Here is a 14,029-nt window from a genome sequence, read left to right as displayed (position 1 = left end):
TTTACCCGAAAGAAATGAGTGCTCAGGTCCACAAGAGACGTGGACATGAATGTCCACAGCAGCTTCATTGGTCATAGCCAAAACCTAGAAACCACCTAAGTGTCCATCCACGGTAGCCTGGATAAATTGCAGCATATTCATATGATGGGATATAATACAGCAATGAAAAAAACCAAGCTATTGCAACATGCAAACACATGGATAAATTCATAGACATTACGATGAGCAAACAAGCAGGACCCAAAAGCACTCGTACAGTAAAACTGCACTAACCTGAAGTTCAGGAAATAGGCAAAACTAGTCAATGGTGATAGAAGGCAAGTCAATTTGGGGAGTATTGACTAGGATGGGTATAATGAAGCTTTCTAGGGGCCTAGAAATGTTCTATAGCTTGATGTGAGTGGTGGTTATGTGCTGTGTTCATATGCAAACGTGTGTCCAGTTTACACATAAGATTCGTGTACTTTACTGTAAGTTATGCCTGAGAAAACAAGCCCTCAAACTTCCAGTGGCCTCCAGGTGCTTATGAAATGAGGCCATGCCCCTCACCATAGCCCTGCCTGATGTGCCTCCCACCCACCCCAGCACCTCATCTCCTACCAAGTGCCCCCTCCCTTTCCCCCAGCTCCACCCAGCCTGGAGATCTCAGTTTGCTTTGACCTGGAGGGAGTCAGGATCTGTAAGAATTCCACCCTCAGATGGGAAAGAGACCTGCAAGGAAATGCCTGTCATTTCTGTTTCTCCCGAGTGATGTCAGTACCCATGTGCGTTCATGCAGCAACAGCTCTCTGACGAAATGCTTCTCCTCCAGGAAGCCTTCCCAGACCTCTGCCCCCACCCCAGGGAGGCTTTCATCCCCACAGCTCTCTGCTTCTTTGTGACACTGATCCTACTGTTTTAAGTCTGTTGAATTGATTGTCTTACCCCCTGAGGGCTGAGACCCTCTCTGTCCTGTTCCCTCCCCTCTCTCATCATCAGAGCCTAGCAAGTCACCTGGCACATAGTAGGTACACAATAAACATTTGCTGAAACAAATGAATGTTTGAAGGAGAAAATGAGTCGTTTGATGGAGGTTAAAAACGGGATGGGGCCAAGATGATTCTACGCAACTCCCTCCAGGTATAGAAGGTGAAATCTGGGCCCAGAGAGGGTAAGTGACTTGCCTAAGGTCACACAGCCAATTAGGGACAAATGTAGCCTAGAACCACCAGAAGACACTGTTGCCTTCTCCTTCCACCAGATCCCCTTCCCTGGTGCTGCACCCTCCCCACAGCTGCTATGAGGGTTGTCTGTTCACAGATACATACTTTTCCAGGAGAGCTGTCCTCCAACAGGCCAAGACCTCCAACCCTCCCTGCAAACCCCCTACCAACCAGGGCATCCATAGCCAGTGACTAACATATATGGGATACAAAAGGCCACTTACCCTTGCATCAAGGCAGGATTCATTCTGTGGCTCCAGAGCCCCCCAGGGGTTCAGGCTGAAGCTAAACTTGGGTGAGACCACATCCCTTCCCCTGCCCGCTCCTCTTTCCCTCACTCCCCCACTCCTGAGAGCACCCCTCCCCCATCCAATCAATGCTTTCCATCTCAAGCTTGGTTCTCGGGAACCAAACCCTACCTAAGACAGACTCCAGGGTCTCCACCGGCCTGGACTCCGGGAAGATGCATTGCCTCCCACTGGTAAGTCTAAAGTGAATGACAATGACAGACTGAGGATGGACCAGGAGCCCAGCTGTAAGGGGAGGCAATGTCCACAGTGTGTGTGTGTGTGTGTGTGTGTGTGTGTGTGTGTGTGTGTGTGTGTGTGTGTGTGTGTGTGTGTGTGTGTGTCTGCGCGTGCGCATGCATGCATGTGTGTTGGGGGAGGGTCTACCCTCTGCTCCCGAGTCCTTTCACTTTTATCTCTAAAAGATATACAGAAGGACCCCCATCAAAACCTTCTTGCTTTCAGCCACCAGCAATGAAGCTAAGAAACATCCCTCCGAGCGCAGAGAGGGCCCTCCCCCGAGCCACCCCTCCCAACCACGGGCTCTGAGAAGAGCCACCTGGGCAGACGGGGTCTGTTCCCTGATGAGTCATTTCAAGCCCCTCCCCTAAAGGCAATCTACCTGACCTGGTGACAGAAAACACTACAATCTCCTAAATTCGGATTAAAAACCACCTGCACTCAGTTCTTCCAGACCTTAATTTTGCCCAGGGTAATCAGCAGTTACTAAGAGCACAGAGGACGACATGCTTGGGGGAACACATGCAGGATTGGCAGCCAGGAGCCCCCCATCCTCCTCGCCCTGTTCGTGTCCCTCTGTAGGACGGAGCAGAGCGTGGACTTCCAGAGTCAACCAGCTGGGCGTCCAGTCCTGTCTTGACCTCACCAGCTGTGTGACCTTGGGCAAGTAACTCCACCTCTTTGAGCCTTGGCTTCCTCAAGTATAAAATGGAATCATGGGTAGGTATTTCATGTGCTTTCGTGAGGATTAAAGGAGATCACACATGCAAAGTGCTTCAGACAACGCCTGTGGGCGCCACACACATCATTGTCCTCATCAATAGTACTATTATTAACCATTTAGAGAGACTGGGACGAGGAGGGGGCCTGCGGGGCTAGACCTGTTGCCTTCTGTACAAGCACAGGAAAGATGTGGAGAGCTGGGGGGAGGGACAGACAGACTTCGTCCAGCATCTCCAACAACACAAGGAACCAAAGAGGCTTGGGAAGTGTATACAGCAGGCGCTCAGTATGCAGGAGTTCTGCTTATGATAAAACTCCTCCTCAGAAGATGAACCCAAGAAAATGACCTCCCTGGGCTCGGAGATCCTTTTACGCCCAAAGTGGCAACTATGTGCAAATAGCCCCAGATCTCGGGCAGAAACAGGAACAAGTAACCAACCTCTCCCTGGTCACAGCCTCTGGGCTCATGCTTGGGTTCACCAGAGCCACCATCCCCCTCTGTCTGCTGGAGCCGGCAGGTCTCCGCCAGAGCTTGCCAGGCCGTGCATGCCAGCCACCGAGTAAGAGCCTGCCTGCTGTAGCAGATGCTGTCAGAGCCCCACCCAAACCTCCTTGGCACTGGTAGACAACTTTCTACTGCCGGTGGGACAATTTAGAGGTGTGTTTCATAGTCTCCCTGAGGTTCCCAGCACACTTCATGCCCCAGCTGCCCCCAGAGGTATCCTGATTGTTAGCAAAGCCTAATGGTGTCCCACCACCCAAATAAATCACTTGCCCCGGCACCCCTGACTCAGGCTCTACTTCTGGGGGATCCCAACCTAAGATACCCGTCTTTTCCCAAAATCACTGACTCACAAGAGATGGACTTGCTGAGAACACCCATTCTCCCCTAGGGTCTCGTGATGTGATGGTGAGGCATACCCCATTGTGAAATGGTCCACAACCCACTGATGACCAAGATGGTGGGAGGTGCCAACGTATGCACTGGCCAAATGTTTTCAAGTTGCTCTTTTACCAATCATTCAAAAGATTTATTGACCCACTATGTTCCAGGCCCCATGTTCGGGGATGGGGAGATACTGATGAACTCAAAACTCGAGGTCCCTGTTTACACAGAGTTTAGAGTTGGGAAGTGGGAAAGATGGGGAATGGATAAGCCAACATGCCAGGACAAAGATGGCAGCATGTGACAAGGGAGGTGAAGGGAATGAGGTCTGTGAAGTGAATCATGGTTGAGCCCCATGGATTGGGTGATCAAGGAAGACTTCTTGGAGGAGGTGACATTTCAGCTGCATAACCTAAAGGATCAGAGGGAGCCAGCCAAGGGAAGACCATGAGGTCTAGAGTTGGAAAAGAGCTCAGGGCATTGAGGGAAAGGCAATTTCTGCTAACCTGGCTGGGCTGAAGTGGCAAAAAGTGGCAAGGGCTGAATCTGGACAAGGGACAATGAGCAGATCTGAGGCCACCTATGAGAGTGCACTCGGGGTTCTCCCAGAAACACCTTCCTCTCCCTGCCTCCCTTGCATCCTGATCTGCTTTCCTGAGTGGGAGAGGGTGGAGTTACCGCCTGCCTGCCAGGAGCCTCGCTGAGTCCCCCACTCCCGGGGGAGGGCGTCTCACATGTCAGCATCCTCCAGGTGAGAACTGCTGGCTTCAAGGCAGGTAGAGGGAGAGGCAGAGAGAGCTGCTTTGAGATCGGCACCTGGCAAGTGGGCGTCTGAGTCAGAAGAGAGCTTCAGGTAGCAGCTCACAGCATGCAGAATCGAACTCAAATCCTGTCTTTGTGCACTTGGGCTCCTTATCTTCCTTAGCCTCAGTCTCCTCACCTGTTGAATGGGTTTATGATCCTATCCAGTTCCAAAAGTAGCTGAGAGGTTTGCTAAGGACGTAAAAGTGCTTGGCACTGCTTATTTATTGACTCCATTTTTACTGGTCTCCTACTATGTGCCAGGCACCGTACCAGGAGCCGGGATGCACCTGTGAACAACACAGGGCCAGCTTGGGGGTGGCAGGGGACACATGTAATGTTCACACAAGTCGGTAATTACAGACAGGATTTTACAAGCACATAGTAGGTGTGTTCCCTCCATCTGAGACCATGTCCTCCACTAAAAGCCCAGAGCCTACAGCCACGACATGGCAAGTTAAGACTCTGGTTTCCTGGCAGAGACCCGGGCATGGGCATCCTTAAAGAATCCAGCTCTTTAGGGGTCAGTCTCAGTTCTGGCAGGGTCCAAGCTCTGGTCCCTACCCCCACCCGCTGGCAACATCCCTAAACCCCAGAGACAACCTCTCAGGAGATCAGTTGCGGGTGTGGTCAGTTATGCCAAGGGCGGTGTCCGCCAGCACAGGCATGAGTCACGTCCTGCTCTGTAGAGGAGGGGGAGGGGTCCCCAGACCCATGTCTGCAAACGCTGATACGGTGTGGCCACGCCGAGGAAGGAGGGGACGCGAGGGGACAAGCATGGACAGGGCAAGCCCAGGTCCCGGACCTCCCCATGCTGGTGGAAATAACAAGCCCAACCACAGAACAAGCATTCACCCCATGCCTGCTGTGCATGTCCCCAGCTCTAAAATAAACTCTGGATAGAGATTATCTCCTTGATTCCTCCCATTACCCCATGACTACAGGTTTCATTATTTTTCCCACTTAAGAAAGGAGGAAACTAAAGCTTAAGGAAATTAAAAGCCGAGTCCAAGGTCACTCATCTTGTCAAACTTCAGAGCCCAAAAGGCTGAATCCCTCTCCTGGATTGGCAGGAATGAAGACAGGGGACAATCTTAAAAGTACAGAAGGGTGGGTCCCCAAAGCTGGCCTGAGTGACAGGCATTGCCTGGGCGAGGCCCTCAGCAGGACAGAGGGGCTGAGAGGTCAAGGGGAGGCCTTTGGTTGGGGCTTGTGACTTTGGCTGTGCGTCCTGAGCCTCAGTTCCCCTGCTGGGCAAGAGGGCCTGGCACACCCATCAAGCCCCAGGCCCTTCCCACAGGTGTGGCAGGAAGATCAGCCGCTCAGGCTACGGCAGGAGTCCAAGGCCAGCATCCTTGAAGCTGCCCACCTGCAAGTCCAGGTCACCATGGGGCCACCATGACTCCACCCCTCAAGGACGGGCAAGGCCAGGGCATGAGCCAGCGCCTGCTGGGCCATCCTGTTGACACTCAGAGGTGACCTGTTCACACTGGGGCCGGGCTGGAGGCAGTGGTTCTGTAGCCCAAAGCCAATACCAGCACCCAGGGCAGCTGCTGGCGTGTGCTCACGTCTGGCACGTGTGTGTGTGTGTGTGTGTGTGTGTGTGTGTGTGTGGTGGGCCAGGGCTGTTGTTAGAAGCTCAGACTCTGGAACCACCCCACCTGGGTTTGTATACTGCCTCAGCCACTTCTAGTCTATGTGATCCTGGGCAAATTACAACACCTCTCCAAGCCTCAGTTTCCTCATCTGTAATATGGGGATGATGAGAGCCTCTCTCGGGGGCTGGCTGTGAGAAGTAACTGAATTAAACTAATTAATTAAACTAAGTGTTCAAGAAAGAGCAGCTCTTACTATTTATCATGGTGACAATGACACCTGTGGATATCCATGGTAACCGCCATTGCCATGTGGGTCCACATACGTGGAGTATGTCAGTGGAGGAACTAGATGGGGTGTCATGCATCTGTGGGGGTCATTTTCATCTCTGCCTCATGCTTTGGGGGCTAAAATAAAAATGTATTAGGACCTCCCTGGCAGTCCAGTGGTTAAGACTCCACACTTCCACTGCAGGGGGTGCAGGTTCGGTCCCTGGTCGGGGAACTAAGGTCCTGCATGCCAAGCAGAGCAGCCAAAAAATAAAATAAAATAAAATAAAAATGTATCCCCTACCCCCATCATAAAACTTATTCACCCCCCACCACCCTGCCAGCCACTCAACTAGTTAAGACACAAAGGAAGCCAAGGCCCCATTTCTACAACTCAAGAATAAACATCTAGGGGGCATGAAACTAACAATCCCCATAACCCCTCCAGAGTCAGCAACATCCCTGCTCTCAGGCAGCTCACAGTCAGGGGTGAGGGGAGGCGAGCAGAACTCAAAGAGAAACCCAAGAAAGGTTCCATACAAACTGTGAGGAAAGTAAAGGGGGCACACCAGGAAGGTACAACAGAGGGAGAGGCAGCAGAACAGCCGGTGCAAAGGTCCTGAGGCAGGAGACCCTTTCAGGGAACCAAAAGCACAGGGTTTTCCAGGGCCAGAGAACACCAGGTACTCGAGGCTGGAGAGATGGACCAAGGAATGTGAAACAATCTAAATGTCCTATGACTGGGGTTTGGTTAAACAGACTATGGTATTCTTTGGAAATTTTATGCACTTGTCCGAAATGAAGTTTACCAAGATGGGTAATGGGAGAAACTAGTTAATAGCATGATTTAAGTGGAAAAAAAGGAAGCTTCAAAGCTGTATACATCTGGGGTTTTGAAAAAAAAATTGTAATCATGGCACCCTCAAAAATACAAAACTCCCCATGCCCAAAGTTCACGGTGATTATCCAATGGCGGTGGGCTTACTTCCGGAGGATATTTTTTCTTCCTGGTGTTTGGCACGTATAATGTTCCATTAGAAAAAAATTTTTAATGTTTAACAAAGAGTGAGAAAAAAGCTCCCTGCCATCTTCTGCCCAGATCCCCAAAGCCCAGAGAGGTTTCTGGAGCTGCTTTTTAAAGAGGATAGCCTTCTTTTCTGTTCAAATCTCAAACAAAGCCTGCTGGGCAGAGGTCCCGGCGGGGGTGGGGGGCGGACACTCGCCCCGCACACCCTCCCGGCACCAACGTAGCAGCTAAGACAACAGCCAGTGTTTTCTTGGGGGGCCGTGGAGAGGGGGGCTCGTGAGCTCTGGTTAAACCTCGTGAACTCGTCCCAAATAGTTTCTTCCCCACCCAGGGACTCTCCCTTTCCTGTGGCTCAGGGTCTGCCTTCCTCCCACATCTTCCCTCGGGCCAGCCCATCCCCCCAGAGCCCTGACCAGCCCTGAATTCCTGGGGCCTGGAAGGCCAGAGTCTTCCATCTTTGAGACTACGCAGCCCAAGCTTCTTGGTTATACCGGTGAGGAGAGCCCAAGGGGGAAGAAAGTTGCCCAAGGACATCCAGGAAGCCCAGGCAAGGTCCACACTGGAACCTGGAACTCCTCACCAGGGCCGTTCACTCAACAAATATCCATTAATTCAGCACCGACTATGTGCATGGGGGATGCAGCCTCAAAGCAAAGTGTCAAGGGCTCTGCTCTAGACGGTACAGCTTTCAGTAGACAAAAGGAAAGGATGAAATCGTTTAGGAGCCAACCAGGGCTGCGAAGGCAATAAAGCAGGGTTGTGTGATAAGAGTCGGGGTGGCGAGGAGCAACTCTACCCTGGGGGGATGGGGAGGGCTCTGAGGAGGTGAGTGGCATCTGAGCTGAGACCCAAGGGAAGGGGAGGAGCCTGCCATGCAAACAGCTCAGGAAAGAGCCTCCAAAAGGAAGGCCAGAGGCAGGCAGGGGGGAAGGGGGAGGATGAGGTCATCTGGAGGGGCAGGATGGATGGGGGGGTCAGGCAGAGCCTCTGTGGGAAGGAGTGGGAATCCACTCCGATGTGGGCTTTAGCAGGGCTGTGAACCGTCTGGAAGCTCACTCCGGGCGCCCAGAGGAGAATAAACTGCCGAGGACAAGAGTGGAGGGCCCTGCTGCCTCCCAGGTGTGAGAGGAGGGCGGCCTGGGCGGGTTCAGTGACAGTGGGACGGAGAGAAGAGACGTTGTGGCTTTAAAAACAGATGAAGGGACCGGCTGAAGGACTGCATGTGAGGGTGAGAGGAAGAGCGTGAACCCCCTCCCGACATGAAGCAGGGAAACCAGAAGGGACCGAAAAAGTTCAATTCAGAACTCCCACCATGAATGTAAACTGGTGCAGCCACTATGGAAAACAGTATGGAGGGTCCTCAAAAAACTAAAAATAGAGTTGCCATATGATCTAGCAGTCCCACTCCTGGGCATATACCCAGACAAAACTATAATTCAAAAAGATACATACACCCCAACGTTCACAGCAGTGCTATTTAGAACAGCCAAGACGTGGAAACAACCTAAATGTCCATCAACAGATGAATGGATAAAGAAGATGTGGTATATATATACGATGGAATACTACTCAGCCATAATAAAGAACGAAATAATGCCATTTGCAGTAACATGGATGGACCTAGGGATTATCATACTAAGCGAAGTAAGTCAGACAGAGAAAGACAAATATCATAGGACATCACTTATATGTGGCATCTAAAATATGACACGAATGAACATATCTACGAAACAGACTCACAGACACAGAAAACAGACTTGTGGTTGCCAAGTGTTGGGGAGGGAAGGATTGGGAGTTTGGGATTAGCAGGTGTAAACTATTACATATAGGATGGAGAAACAACAAGGTTCTACTGTATAGCACAGGGAACTAGATTCAATATCCTATGATAAACCATAATTGAAAAGATTATGAAAAAGTATATATGTATAATGGAATCACTTTGCTGTACAACAGAAATTAGCACAACATTGTAAACCAGCTATACTTCAATAAATTTTTTTAAAAAAACCATCCCACCACTCAGAAGCAGGGAGCGTGCCGGGCCTGGTGATTCACCACTAGCGCAAAGGGCAGAGTCAGGGAGACCTGGGTTCAAATCCTGACTCCACCACTTACTGGCTGCATGACCTTGGACACGGCAATCCCCCTGCCCAAGCCTGGGTTTCCTCACCTATGAAATGGGGATAGTGATGCAGAGCCCGAATGGGCACGGAGGGCCCCAGGGCAGCAACTGGGACAGAGCGGTTCCCTTTCCTCCCCTGTCTTTGGGGCTGACGCCCACTGCAATCCTCAGGTGAGTTAAATCACCCCAAAGCCCATTTTTAAAGAACTAACATCAATAGTGACTTTCGGGGCTTCCCTGGTGGCGCAGTGGTTGAGAATCTGCCTGCTAATGCAGGGGACACGGGTTCGAGCCCTGGTCTGGGAAGATCCCACATGCCGCAGAGCGGCTAGGACCATGAGCCACAATTACTGAGCCTGTGTGTCTGGAGCCTGTGCTCCGAAACAAGAGAGGCCGCGATAGTGAGAGGCCCATGCACCGCGATGAAGAGTGGCCCCCACTTGCCACAACTGGAGAGAGCCCTCGCGCAGAAACGAAGACCCAACACAGCCATGAGTAAATAAATAAATAAATAAATTTTTTTAAAAAAATAGTGACTTTCTCCCCAAAGGATCATGTGAAGAAGAAATGGGAATTCTTCCCACTGAGGGGGGTCGGAACAGAGACACCCTAAATGTAACAAGCAGGCTCCCAGCCCCAAGGCGGTAGTCTCTAGAATCCTGCGACCCGCAGAGGGAGCTCAGCAGGACCCCCTCTAGCTACAGCACTTCGGTCGCTGCCCCCTCCCTGGAGCACGAGGAACGAAGGCTAACACGATTCAGGGCTCAAAGGATGCGAGGTCAGACTCAAATGCAAGCTTGGTTTCAGAAAATCACTCTCCCCCCGGCAAGCCTCAGGTTCCCCACTTGGAAAGCAGAAATAAGGAGCCCAACCTTGCAGGAGTCCGTAAGATTAGCTGTCGGGGGAGGTGCCTGCCCGGGCTGGGGGCTCAGGAGGTGCGTTCTCAGGACCAAGAGCACGATGCTGAATTAATGGCTCCAAAAAATATCCAGGTCCTAAGCCCTGGAAGCAGGATCCCTGTTACCGTACATAGGAAAAGGGTCTTTGCAGATGTACTTTCGTTCAGGATCTTGAGATGGGAGGATTAGCCTAGATTACCCGGGTGGGCCCTAAATGCAATCACATGTGTCCTTATAAAAGGGAGGCAGAGGGAGAATTTGCCTAGGGAAGAGAAAAGGCCACGTGACAGTCTCAGCAGAGAAACACTTGACGATTGATGCTCAGCTGTGGCTCTGGAGATTCAGGAAGGGAACTCGGAATGCGGCAGCCTGTAGAAGCTGGAAAAGGCAAGGATTCTCCCCAACAGCCCCTGAAGGGAGCGACACCTCGGTTCCTGCTCAGTGAAACTGATTCCAGAACCAGAAGAGAATAAACGTCTGTTGTTTTAAGCCTTTAAGGTTTGTAATAATTTGTTAGAGCAGCCACAAGAAACAAATACAGAGGCGTTTGGCACTCCAAGCCCAAAGGACTGGATCAAGACTTATAGCCAGATGCAGTCCTGGGCCAAGTTAGAATTTCCGCAGGTGGAGCCTGGGCATGGCTATTTTTATGGAACTCCCAGAGGGATGCCAGGGATCGTCCAGGGGTGAGAAGCACAGGGTCTGGGAGCAGGAGGAGCTCAAAAAACAGCCACTTTTCAGACACAGCCTCCCCAGCCCTCGTCCCCTGAAACATAGCCACCTGTCACTTGTCCGCCTCCCCCCAGGGCTGTGAGCACTCCAGGGCAGAGGTCCCGCCTTATTGCCCTGAACTCATCATCACCAGGTATTTCCAAACCCTGTATCTGGGAACAAGGTGTGGCCCCAACCCAGACCAAGGAGGAATCACAGCATCAAGCCCTGAAGCACTAGGATGGGGGTTGACCTGGGGGCTGAGGGGGATCAGAGGAAGGAGGACCAGGGGCTGCCGGGGGTCGGAGGGGGGGGAGTGGAGAAGACTTCCTGCAGGGGAGACACCTGAGCTAGGTCTTGAAAAAGGCACTAAATCTCAGTGCAGTGGATGCTGTCAGTGTCCTATCTGCAACCCTGAACACTCCCACAATTTTCAAAAGCCCTGCAGTCTCTGCCTAAGGGCTTTCCCCTGCTCTGGGGGCCTGGGTGCAAGACGGCCGGAAGTAGCCAGGAGTTGACGCCCCAGGAGCTGGAGTATAAATACCCCAGCTCTCCCATCCCTCGGGGAAACACCTAAGGTGCAACGTCCTCATCAAAATCTAAAATGGCTGAGCTCTCATCTCTGGGACCCCACTACCCATCTCTCCCCTTCACCCTTTGGCTTGGGCCATGCACACTTTTCTGTTCCTTGTCCTTGTGCCACCCTCCCCTCCGCCATCTCCTCCTTACACCTCAGACCTTTGCTCCCGCTCTTCCCACTGCCTGGAAGAGGGGCTGTCTCTCCCTCCACTCAGTTCTCCACTTAAATGTCATTTCTTCAAAGGGGCTTTCCCTGAACACCAGACAGGAGCGCCCCCGTCTCACTGCTGTTATCCTCTGTACCACCCTTCTCACCGACCAAAATGATCTTTCTGTTGGTTTACTCACTTTGATTCTGTCTAGAAACCCATGGGCCAAATCTGTTTTTGTAGGGCCTGTGAGCTAAGGATGGTTTTCACATTTTTAAACCGTTGGGGAAAAAAATCGAAAAAATAATATTTCGTGACACATGAAAATTATAGGAAAACCACGTTTCGGTGTCCCTGAATAAAATCTGATTGGAGCACAGCGGCATGCACTTGGCTACAATATTGTCTCTGGCGGTCAGCAGTTGTGATGGGGGTCTTATGGTCTGAAGACCTGAAAATAGTTACTATCTGGTCCTTTATAGGAGAAGCTGGCAGACCAGGGTGCGAGAGCTTGTCTGCCTCTTCCATAGGTGAGTCCCTGGGGGCTGCATAGGGCCAGGCGAGGCAGGTGTTGGAATAACAAAGGGTGGATGATTAACCCAAGGACCTGTCTCCAGCAAGGGGTTGAGCGTCACCCAGATTTGCAATGAGTGGATGGGTGGAAGGACAGATGGATGGATGGACACATGGATGGATGGATGAATGAATGAAATATACATGCCTCAAAGGGAAGCTATAGGCATCATCCCTTGGGGTGGCCCAAAGTCCCTCCACGGAGTCCCAAACCAGAGTCTGACATCCCCTGGGTGGGCGTCCCTCTGACAACACCAGGCTGGCCTTGACATTCTGTGGGCCCAGAACGCTAAAGAGAGGATGTGATTCATTCGACAGGGCCTTTCACCAGGAGAGGAAGGAAACCAGCCCTCAGATCCCAAACCAAGTTTAACTCCTCTCCGCCACACACACACACATAAAACACGTACACACACACACACACACACACACACACAGCATCTCTCAACCTTGCTGGGTAAGGAGTCCATCCCAGCAGCGACGCTTGCGGAGGGAGTCAGCGGTCTCTGGCTCAGCTTTCTCCCCAGGGAGCAGCCCACAGCTCTCTCCAAACACAGTTGGAGAAAAATCCTCATCAGAAGGGCGGCATTCCAGAGCAATCCCTCCGTCTCCCTCCCCCGCCCCCCCCACCCCACACGGCCCCCACCCCCGACCCCAGCACCGAGACAAAGAGAGAACTAAAGAAACAAGAGACCCGAACAGGAAATAATGACCTTGCACCACACTGGGAATTTCAGATCCAGCAAATAAGCCTGTTTCATAGGAGGATATTAGCGCCCTCAATACCTGGGAGATGGCACTTAATTTATGTTTTCAATCCCAGGACGGGTTAAATGAACATGTTCACACTTTGGAATGTTTCATCTGAATAGATAATGAATTTTTACTTCTCAAGAAGAGAGTTCTTTTCCATGTGAATAGACACCCCAAATGTCACAGAAACATCAGCTCAAAGGTTCTGGGACAGTCTTAACTATCCTGCCATTTCCTTTGGGCCTTGGCCCAAGATTTTATCACAACCCTCCAAAATGCTCTTTGGTGAACAGGGCAGTGTTTATTGCCCTTGGCCTGCTTTTTCTCTTCTGGAGCTCTGCTCTGAAGGGGAGGATCCTAGCAGCTCACAGATATAAGGGAATTAACTCCACACTAAGTTGCCAAAGCTACCTTATCCCCATCGCATAGCTAAACCTTCCATGGGCTGAGCAAATGACACAGCACAGGCAGCAACAGGTGTAAAATCAATGCATTTCCCCTGCCCCGGAATCCCAGCTGTCTCTGAAAATGGACCTTCAAGGTCCAAGGACCTTCACCTCCAGGTGCCTGAGCATTCACAAGACAGAAGACATTGGTGAGTGTCCTGAGTGCTCTTCGTCCTAGCTGTGTGATCCTAGGAAAACTGCTTACCCTCTCTGGGCCTTCGTTTCCTCAAGGGATATTAGCACTGCCCTACCTCCCTGCCAGGGCTCTGAAGATTAAAGCACTCGTGGGAAGCAAATGTGCTGGGGTAAACCTTAAAGCATGTATACTATTGGTCACTGCCATGCTCCTTCCCCGTCTATAGTTAGAATGACCTTGTTTTAAAAAAAAACAAAATAGGGAACTATATTCAATATCCTGTGATAAACCATGAATGGAAAAGAATATAAAAAAGAATGTATGTATATGTATAACTGAGTCACTCTGCTGCACGACAGAAATTAACACAACATTGTAAGTCAACTGTACTTCAATTAGAAAAAAAAAGATGACCCGTTTTCCAAAAAGTGAATCCAATCACGTTATGCCCCTGTTTAAACTCGTCAGAGGCGCTTAGGATGAAATCCATCCCTTTTCCGGGGCTCCGTGCTGCAGCCCCCCAGTCTCTCTGCCCTCAGCCCCGACAGCTCCCCTTGTTTACCCTGCCCCCGTCACACTCGCCTCAGCTGCCCTCCCACCGGAAAGCCTTCGCACATGCTGTTCCCT

The 14,029-nt window shown here is 51.3% G+C and overlaps 1 protein-coding gene across 3 annotated transcripts in view; it reads right to left on the bottom strand.

Annotated features, from left to right (window-relative positions):
• KIAA1671 (KIAA1671 ortholog) overlaps positions 1 to 14,029 on the bottom strand; it is a 187,921-nt gene that overhangs the window by 151,506 nt on the left and 22,386 nt on the right. The window lies entirely within an intron of this gene.

This window comes from Balaenoptera acutorostrata, chromosome 13 (genome assembly GCF_949987535.1).
Source record: "Balaenoptera acutorostrata chromosome 13, mBalAcu1.1, whole genome shotgun sequence".
Classification (NCBI taxonomy): Eukaryota; Metazoa; Chordata; class Mammalia; order Artiodactyla; family Balaenopteridae; genus Balaenoptera; species Balaenoptera acutorostrata.
Note: the sequence above shows the minus strand (reverse complement) of the source record. Positions and strands in the feature narration are given on the sequence as shown.